Source organism: Phascolarctos cinereus, unplaced genomic scaffold (assembly GCF_003287225.1).
Source record: "Phascolarctos cinereus isolate Bilbo 61053 unplaced genomic scaffold, phaCin_HiC Scaffold_1;HRSCAF=81, whole genome shotgun sequence".
Classification (NCBI taxonomy): Eukaryota; Metazoa; Chordata; class Mammalia; order Diprotodontia; family Phascolarctidae; genus Phascolarctos; species Phascolarctos cinereus.
In genome coordinates this window covers 42,999,900-43,010,268 of record NW_027555514.1, presented here as the reverse complement: position 1 = coordinate 43,010,268, position 10,369 = coordinate 42,999,900, and positions in this window count along the sequence as shown.

Here is a 10,369-nt window from a genome sequence, read left to right as displayed (position 1 = left end):
ATGTTTATTGAAGTTGGATGGAGGGTGAGCACTTTAGGAAGATCAGTCTGTAGGATTGTGCAGTGGCTTGGTTACAGCTAATGAGATGAGTTAAGTGGAAAAATTATAGGATCAAAGATCCCAAACTAGAAGAGACCTCATCTATTTCAACCCCTTCATTTTTTTTTTTGCAAGGCGATGGGGTGAAGTGACTTGCCCAGGGTCACACAACTAGTAAGTGTCAAGTGTCTGAGGCCAGATTTGAACTCAGGTCTTCCTGAATCCAGGGCCGGTGCTCTATCCACACAATCCCTTCATTTTTACAGATGAGTAAGCTAAAGCCCAGGGATGTAAAATGACCTACACATAGATAGTAGGTGTCATTTGTGGGATTTGAGCATTTTTCATACTTTAAATAGCTTTTCGGATTTCTTTTGCTTTTACATTACAGCTTTCTCTTGTAATGAAGGTGGAAAAAAAACCCAGGTCAAAACAAAACCAACTCATCCATCAGCCAGGTCTGGAAACTTAAGCAACATTTCACATTCATAGGCTGCCACCTCTCCAATCAAAGAAAGAAATTATATTTTCTCATCTCATCTCTATGGCCAAGAGAAAAGTGGAACCCAGGAGCAGAAATGCCAAGGTTTTGATGCTGATGTGGCTATTGGGAAGTTACTCTTTCTGGTGGAATGGGGCAGAATGAACTGTGTGATCTGAGACAAGGCATTTAACCTCAATTTTTTCATCAGAAAAATGAGGGGCTTGGATTAGATGATGGTGAGGGTTGTTTCTAAACTCTGGCATTCCATGAGGCTCAGAGAATGAGGGTGTGGTGACATCCAGGGAAGATACTAATGTTCCCTGTGCTGCTGTTTAGTATCTCCCAGCATGGGCCAGCCTTGCTCAGAGCCATCTGCCAAGGTGACATCTTCCTGCCTTATGTTATCAGTTTGTTTTCATGGAAGTGAATGGTGACATAGTCTATTGGGAGGTGAAGAAGAAAATGAATGCTGACCTGGAAACCTGGCAGATTCTGGAGAGGACGCAGTCCTTTGGGGCAGACATCAGCATCATGGCTATTGCATGGGAGGACATCACAGACCAATACAAATTCAGAGAAGGTGACCAGAACTGAGAGCTTCCTGTATCCTGCCAATATGCTTCTGCACAGTTCTCTTGCTAGAATCCATGGCATTTCTTGGCAACTTGGTGGTGTGGTGGGGAGATCGCTGGGGCTGGAGTCAGGAAGACTTGAATTCAAATCCAGTCTTAGACAAGTTACTAGCTGCGTGACTTCTGTTTGCCTCAGTTTCCTCAATTGTAAAATGGGGATCATACTAGCATCTACCTCCCAGGATTGTTATAAAGATCAATGAGATATGTATAAAATGCTTAGCACAGTGCTTGACATGTGGTAGGTACTATAGAATGCTAACTATTGTTATTTTTTGTAGTAATTACTTGTGGCTATATGGCACATAACCTTGGGAAGGGAGAAATACTGAGTAGAAGTGTGCAAGTAGTATGCTTTCACTTTGTCCACACCTGAATCCAAATTTCTTTTTGACCTGTAACTCCATTGGGTAAGAAAGTCAATGAGGTCACCTTTAAGTTACTTTGTCTCTGGTCTTCAGGAGTTGTTTTTACCTGTACTTGGAGATCTATGGGAGAAAGAGTCCTATATTTAGAGTTAGGTTCTTGGTTCAAATCCTGACTCTACCACTTTCTCCCTGGAAGACCTTTGTCAAGTTATTTAACCTCTCTGGGCCTTGGTTTCCTCAACTTCAAACTGAGGGGGTTGGATGGGATGAAGATCCCTTTCTTCTCTCCGTCTTTGATCCTAGGACTAGGGGCTTTATGTTGTATTTAGCCATGTGGCTTCTCAGGCTGGCCCACTAACCTAAGCAATAGCTACTGAGTGGGATTTCAAAGGCAGTGGTGGCAGCGATGACCCGGCTGTCCAGCCCTCACTTTCCTCAGAGTCCCCTAAGCTTATCTCTACCTCAGACGCCATTCACCAGGTGCTGCAATCCCTGGCTTGTTGCTTTCACTCTTGTGGTCTTACTTTCCATAGGAAAAGAACAAATTCTCCTAGGGTGTTTAACTTTGGGAATCATTCAAGCATTTCAAACATCTTAAGGCACTCTGGTGATCAGACACGTTCCTGAAAACACTGGGGAAATAGGGATGTAGAAAAAGACTAAACTGAGGGAAGAGAAGGTGTTGGTTAGATCTGGGACAAGGTATTTGTGCCTCTTTTAAGCAAGCCTGGAAAATAATGCTCTCTGAGTAACTACCCACCGGAGACTAGGAGCTTTTATTACAATAGATGTGATGTGACTTAGCAGAAATTATCTACATTCCATGGAAAATGCGATTTTCTGGCACCAAAAATAGGTAGCAAGTCTTACTCCTCCAGAAAGGTGCTGACTGCATCTCCTTCTCTGGGTTCTTGGGATACCTCTGAAGGGTCAGGTAATTTTTCTTTATGCTATCAATCCAAACCCCCATTCCAGTGTATGCTGCCCACTGTTAACCACCAATGATTAGTGCTCCAGTTCCATTTGTCTAAGATCAATTATCTTTTTTTTTTTTTTAGGTAATAGGGCTAAGTGACTTGCCCAGGGTCATATGGCTAGTAAGCATCTGAGTCTGGATTTGAACTCAGGTCCTCCTGACTCCAGGGCTGGTGCTCTAGCCCTTCAATTAGCTTTTACAAAGTGATATTTACTGATCTATGCATGTCAGGCCAACCACAGTTACATATATAAGTATATACAAAATAAGCACAAGGAATTTTTTTGGGGGGAAGAGAAGGTATTAATGGCTGAGGAGTGTCAGGAAAGGCTTCGTGTAGGTTAAGGCATTTGAACTGAGTTTTGAAGGCTACTCAGAATTTCAAGAAGTGGAAGTGAGGAAAGGAAGGCATGACAGCAGTAACTAGATAAAGAGAGGGAGTTACAAAAAGGCAAACTGAAGCTTGACATTGGCAAAGACTCCCTGACCATGAGAGCTATCCCAAAGCAGACGAGCAGTAGTGGGTTCTGTCCTCCCTGGAGGTCTTCAAGTGAAGTCTGGATGACCACTTGCTGATAAGTTGTAGAGATGGCTTGTTCAGATCCTGGTTAGACTATCCAGGCTTCTAAGACTCTGCCAACTGGGAGATTCTTTCATTCTTTTCACTGCCCCATTATATGCCAGGTACTGGTATCACAAAGATGAAAAAGCAACATAGCTCCTGACCTCCAGGGGTTTGTAGTCTAATGAAAATCAGGAAGGGAGGGTTGATGGGGGTGAGACATGACTGACAAAAATGTTCCTACTCTGAGAGCTGCTCCAGGGAATCATTTCCCACATGTAACTATACCCAGTGCCAAGTTTTCCCCAAAGAATTCGTGAATATTAAGAAAGTCTTCTAGAGCAACCAGTGTAATCTCTGGGTCCTTGGGTTCCATACTCACCCGTCGCCATTCTTTATGATAAAAAATTCCATTTTCTGGGTTGCAGGTCAATGTTTCTTTTTTGATGGCTCATTCCCCTACACATAGTGCTTAAAATCCCTCCATATGTCTCACCTGAGAATTATATTCATCATCTGGAATGAATCAGTGAAGATTCAAGTTTATGTTATTCTTGAAATCCCCAAGACCAAGGAGAAGTTGTTGGAAGAATTGTGTATACTGTTTTGGTAGCCCCAAAATTCAGCTAGAAGAAAGCCAGCCCATAGGAAGGAAGAAAGCAGCTTTTTTTTGGGGGGGGGGTTGGTTAGGCAATGGGGTTAAGTGACTTGTCCAGGGTCATACAGCTAGGAAGTGTCAAGCGTCTGAAGTCTGATTTGAACTCAGGTCCTTCTGACTCCAGGGCTGGTGCTCTATCCGCTGCGCCACCTAGCTGCCCCAATGAACTTGTTTCTTTAAAAATAGTTTGATAACTATTTTCCACTATAATTGGTTTCCTTTGTATTCTTACCTACTTACACATTTGAAAATACTATTCCGAGAAAAGGTCCATAGGTTTTGCTAGGCTGCCCATCCATGACACAGAGAAAGATCAAGATCCCCTCTTCACCCTCATTTTTCAGAGGAGGAAAGTGAAGCCCAGAAAGGCTAAGTTATATTGCCTCAGATCACATAGGCAGTAAATGACAGACATGGGATTTGAACTTACCTGATGTCTTCTGACCCCAGAGTCAAAGCTCTTTCCAAGATGACTCACTGCTGGGATACATACTCTTTCCTTTAGCTTACAGGAATTTAATTTAGTGTAAGAAGAAAATTTCCCAACTAATACTTTAATGATTATCTTATCTCATTATCATTTGAGTCTGCTGTGCACCAGGCTCTGGGAGTAGACAATAGCATAAGAAAAGGGTGAGCTGAATCCCAGAAAAATTATCTGGCTCTCTAAGAGGGGAGTAATTGGCTGTGAGCTCACAGGAAGAACCAGGTGGGACTGATTTGGACATGGGTTACTAAATGAATCTGAAAGTAATCCAGCTAATGAGTGTGCACCATACTGATGAGGTTTAGGGGCTCAGGGGTGCTGGGACCCCAAAATCAAAACACGCAGGTCCTGTCCGAAAGAATTCAACCCACGCCTTCTTTCAGCCAAGGACAAGGTTTATTAGAACATCCATCATATTGGGCAGGCTCTTAAGGAGTCTGAACATGGGTAAGCAGCGGCTATATTATAAGAATCAGAGGAATCTGAGCATCTTAATGGAGACAAGATGGACCTTATATACAGAAAGACTGCGGGAGGGACCTAGGAGTGGCCAGTAAGAGGGGGTTAACAGAACTCCTGGGACCTGGACAAGGGAGCCTAGCTAGGATTAAGTGTGGGAAATGGCCAGGTGCCATAGGGAGGTAAGACAATAGAGGGGATATTGGGTGTAGCCACAATGAAAGGCCAGTTGATGGGATTACAGCCTCAGGCAAATGCCAGAGATTTGGCCATGTGGGAAAGTCCAGGGTTTTTCCTTTCTGGGGCCCAGATCCCAACCCCATCATTCCCCCCTCAAACAAATGGGACCCAAATTCTTTTGGTGTAAGGGGCGAAGGTCTCAGCTTCTGAAACTGCTTCCTGCTGGCCAGGGGCATAGAGCTGTCCCTGCCTTGAGTGGGTCCCAAAGAGGAGGTTGACTGGAACTGAGCACAGGCTGCATCCAGGGAACAATGTGGGGACATTGACTGGTACTCACTGTTTGCTACCAACTGAATGGCCCATAGTCTGGAAGATAATTCTGACAGAAAAGAAACTGCACGGCCCAGATATAAAGCAGGAACTAGATTTAGGGCCCAACTTTGAGAGGATAAAACATCCTTAGCTCTGTTTGAATTCAGATAATTCAGTTTTCCAACCATGCAGTATCAAATCCACCTCATAGCCAGACTCAGTAATAGCCAGGTAGTTAACATTCCCTTTCAAAGGAACATAATGGGGAAACTGAGCCAGGAGGATCCCATCTTAGACTGAGGCTAAAATTGTCCTCTCAGCTTTTTCCAATGCTGACTTCCCACCTTCTCTGAGTAGCTTGTGGCCTTTCTCTCAGATGGTGGATTATTGATTATCGATGGATTATGACCCATCAGACAACTCAAAATAAAATCCTACGAGCTTTTACCCCAAACAGCAAGTTTTACTAATCACAGCCTAGGAAAAACTTTTCCAGGATTTACATCTCAGACTTAAATTTGTCCTGGTGTAAAAAAACCCAATCATTAAAGATTTCTATACACTTGCAAATTCTCAGCAAGCCATACACACAAAAAAACAAACTCAAGGGGACATACATACAAAAAAACAAACTCAAGGGGCATCTAGGTGGTGCAGTGGATAGAACACCGACCCTGGAGTCAGGAGGACCTGAGTTCAAATCTGACCTCAGACACTTGATACTAGCTGTGTAACCCTAAGCAAGTCACTTAACCCTAATTGCCTTACCTCTCCCTAAAAAGAAACAACATAAGTACCTCAAGAATTTTAATTTCATGAGGAGTATGGAGAATAGATAAAGACTAAATAAATATAAGGGCCATGAATCAAAGAATAACATCTACAACAGACAGAAAAGGAAGATAAATAATAAAGAGGGAAAAGGGAAGGAAATTTCTTTAGAAAAAGGCACAGAAAATGAAATTTTAAAAAATAAACAAAACAAGTTGAAGAAGACAGGAAGGGAGATACTACTTAACTACTTAATGGAGAGGGTGCAAAAAGAGGAGAAGAATTAAATAACAAGATAAAAGGAAGAAAAAGGAACTAATAAGAAAAACTCTAAGAGCAAGGGAAAAGGACACAAATAGGAGGGAGGGGCTCAAGGGCAAGTGGAAGAGAACTCATAGGAATAGGGTCACTGTAAAACAGATCAAGCTAAAATTACAAAAAATTCCAGTACTATGTTACAGCAGAAGGAGGAGGGGGGATGATTGTAATTTGGAAAAAAAAACAACAACCAATTCTAGAGATAAATAGAGAAAAATACAAACCTAACTCATAATTTAAAATGTGAATGGATTCAACAATCCAATACAATGAAAAAGAGTGACAAATTGGATAAGAAAACAAAACCCTAAAATCTATTGCTTACATAAAACATACTTTAAAAACAAACATATACACAAAATAAAAATGAAGGACAAGGAAAAAAATTATTCTGCATTAAGTGATCCCCAAAAGCAGGAGTTGTAATCATGCTATCAGACTAAGCAAAAACAAACATTCAAAACATAAAGAGGGATAAACCAAGAAACTACATTGTGCTAAAACACAAGAAACAAATATCAATATTAAACATATGGAAATTGCTGTTTGTAAATTAAAATGTTCATAGAGCAAAAAGAAAAAAAATTAAATGCATTTCTCTAATTGCTTAGCATCTAAATTCCTAAAGGAAACATTAAGTGAACTATAGAAATACACAGACAAACAATAATGACAGGAGATTTCAATATCCCTCTTTTAGTTTTGAACAAGTCTAATGGGACGATAAACAAAAGGAAGAAATGTGTAACTGACCAAAATGCTGGAGCAAGTAGGGCTGAAAGATTCATGGTGTTTTCTAAATGGGACTGCAAAAGAATATAAATATTTCTCAGCATCATGTGGAACTTTTACAAAAACTGACCATGTATTAGGGCACAGAGGTATTGCAAATGAATATAAAAAGGCAGTAATAGTAAATGTATCCTTTATAGACCATAACACAACAAAAATAGTAATATGTCCAGGGACCACAAACAAAAGACAACAGATATAAATTGAGATTTAACAATAAAATTCTAAATAATGAGTGACACAGAGTAAATAATAAAAACAATTGATAATTATGTAAAAGAAAATGATAATGATTTAACACCACACCAAATTTCTGGGATGCAGGTAAAGTAGTCTTCAGAGAGAAAATCACATTCCTATAAATATGCATTAGTGAAATAGAAAAAGAAAGAATTACTGAACTGAATAAGCATTTAAAAAATTAGAAAGCCAACAAAAAATGAACCTAAAATAAACTCATGAGAGGATCTATTTAGTGGGGAAACAGATAAACTGGATATTTATTTATATATTATTATAGAAATGATAAACAAAACTAAAAGCTAGCTCTTTGAAAAGACAAATATAAAAAAAATTTAAAAAAAGAAAAGACAAATAAAATTGATTAGCTAATCCAATTAAAAAGAAGTGGAGAGAAAATCAGGTCAACAAAATAGCAAATGAGCAAGGATGAATCACAACAAAACCAGAAGAAATAAAAATAATAATCAGAAATATTATACACAATTACATGCTAACAAAACTGAGGATACAAAAGAATAAAGAAATACCTCAAAAAATGTAAATTGCCCTAAGAGGCAGAAAATCAAATAGAGATCTTAAATAACTCAATCTCAGGAAAGGAAATTTGACCTCAGACATTTCCTAGTTTTGTGAACTTCGGCAAGTCACTTAACTTCTGTTTGCCTCAATTTTCTCAACTTCAAAATGAGGATAATAATAACACCTGGCTCACAGGGTTGTTGTGAGGCTCAAATGGAATGTTTTTAAAGTGCTTGGCATAGTGCCTGGCACATAGTAGGTGCTTAATAAATGCTTCCTCCCTCCCCCCACAATAATCAATCTCTCTCTCTCTTTGTGTTTTTCTGCTTCTGTCTCTCTCTCTTTGTCTTTCCCTCTCTCTCAGGCCAATGGCCATTCTTTAATAGATAGTTGCAGGACATAAACAAACAGTTCTCATAAGTAGAATTACAAAGTACTAACAACTGCATGAAAGGATACTTCAGATCATTAATAATAATGATAAATGTGAATTAAAACTATCCTAAGGGTTTCCCTTACACCCTGTAAATTAGCAAAGATGAAAAAAGATGGCAATAGTTAATGCTGGAGAGGCATAGGTACACTGGGGCATTATTGGTAGTGCTACAGATGGGCACATTTTGGAAAGCAATTTGGAATTATGCAAATAAAATAACTAACATTTCCATAATCTTTGACCCAGAGATTCCATTACTGGACTACCTCAAGGAGGCCATTGATAAGAAGAAAGACCTCATGTAACACCAAAATATTAATAGCAACATTTCTTGTGACAGTAAAAAATTTGAAACAAAGTAGATGCACATTGATTGGGGAATGGCCAAACCAGTTGTGGTGCCTGAATGTAATAGAATACTACTGTGCTGTAAGAAATTATATATGTGATGAATACAGACAAACATGGAAAGAGTTATGCGAACTGATACAGAATGAAGCAAGCAGAGCCAAGAAAACAACATGCACAACAATAATCCCATGTAAATAGAACTGCATACTCACACAAATCAAAAGCAACTGTTGGCAAAAGTAGAAAGAACAAGCTTGGCTTAAAAGAAAGAGAGAGAGATACTCCCAACCCACCCCTTTGCAGAGGCAAGAGGTCTACAAGTTTTGCATGTTGCATGTTTTTTTAGAATTTTTCAATGTATTGATTATACTGATTTTTTTCCTCTTTGTTTTTTGTCTTAAAAATACTGTTACATGAGATGGCTCTCAAGGAGGTGAAGGCAGAGGGATATTAGGGAAAACTATGGTGATGTTAAAAAAAAAGACATCAATAAAAAACTTATTTTTGAAAAAAAAAGGTTTAGAAATTAAGTTTATTCATTGGGTCAAGGAAAAATCTTTACAGATTTGCTTATAAATGCGGTGTTTTTACCCTTCTGTTTAAAAAAAAACAATTTATGGCTGTCCTTGTCTTGGAGATGACTGAAATCCTCAAAATTAAGCGCTTAATGCCTGTCCAAGAGAAAACAAGCATGGTAGCCTACTAACCTTTGAAAAACTTATTTTTTGAAAAAAAAAGTTAAGTTGGGGCTGAGAGGGAGCTAGAAAGGCAGACAGGAAATAACAAAATGAGATTCTTCTTGGAAACATGCAAGATGAACCATCAGGGGAGCAATCATGTGAAATAAGATTGATGAAATAATCCTTGGAAAGAGCAGGATGAGATCCTGAGGTGGGCAGGGACTGCAGAGTAGGGATCTTTCATTCCCCAGAGTTGTTATATCCTGCATTCAAGACGAGGACTGAAGATGCTTCCCCCCAGTCTGTGATGGGAAGGGAGGCAGGGAGGGGGAATGCTGCAAAGACCTCAGCCTGGGTCATGCCTAGGAAGACAACTTGGCCACAAGGCAATTTCTCCTTCTGGCTCAAGGATAACGAGTGCAAACATGGTGGAAGTGGCGCTCCCTGACCTTATTTACCATAAGGGCAGGCAAGGTGTATATCTACCCAGAGGAGGTAAAGATAGAAAGACAATGATCCCAAGATTCAGAGCCAGGTGCTGATGATGTCAGCGGGAAGCCCACCACTCGGGTGCTGAGGGAGAGAGGAGTTCAACAGAACTGACTCAAAGGGAGGTCAGCCCCTTACCTCCTTTGATCTGGTGCTAATTGGAGAATAATTGATATAATTAGAAGTTAGACTCCTTGAAGGCAGGAACTGTTTCATTTTTGCTGTTGTGTTCCCAGCATCTTGGACAATGCTTGACTCATAATGACCGATAAGTGTTGACTGAGTGAAAGGAGTTATTGGTGTATGTGCTATATTTTCTTAGAGCCATTAAAGTAGGGATCGTGCCTTCTCTAAACTTTGTATCTCCACTTGTGCCTTGCACGGTGACAGGCAGGAGGTGCTTAATATATATGAGGGGTGTATGGAGTGTTCCAGGAGCACTAGCACCTCTGGAGTGAGGGCTGCCAAGCCCTTTTCAGGGCTGCTCATTCACCTTTGGTGTCTACCTGGCACTCAGCTCTCACCTGTGGTTCCAAGAAGCTCTAGCATGTGCAACAGCCATACCCTGGTAAACCATTTGGGCAGATGGGCTGAACCAGGTTGAGGGTAACCT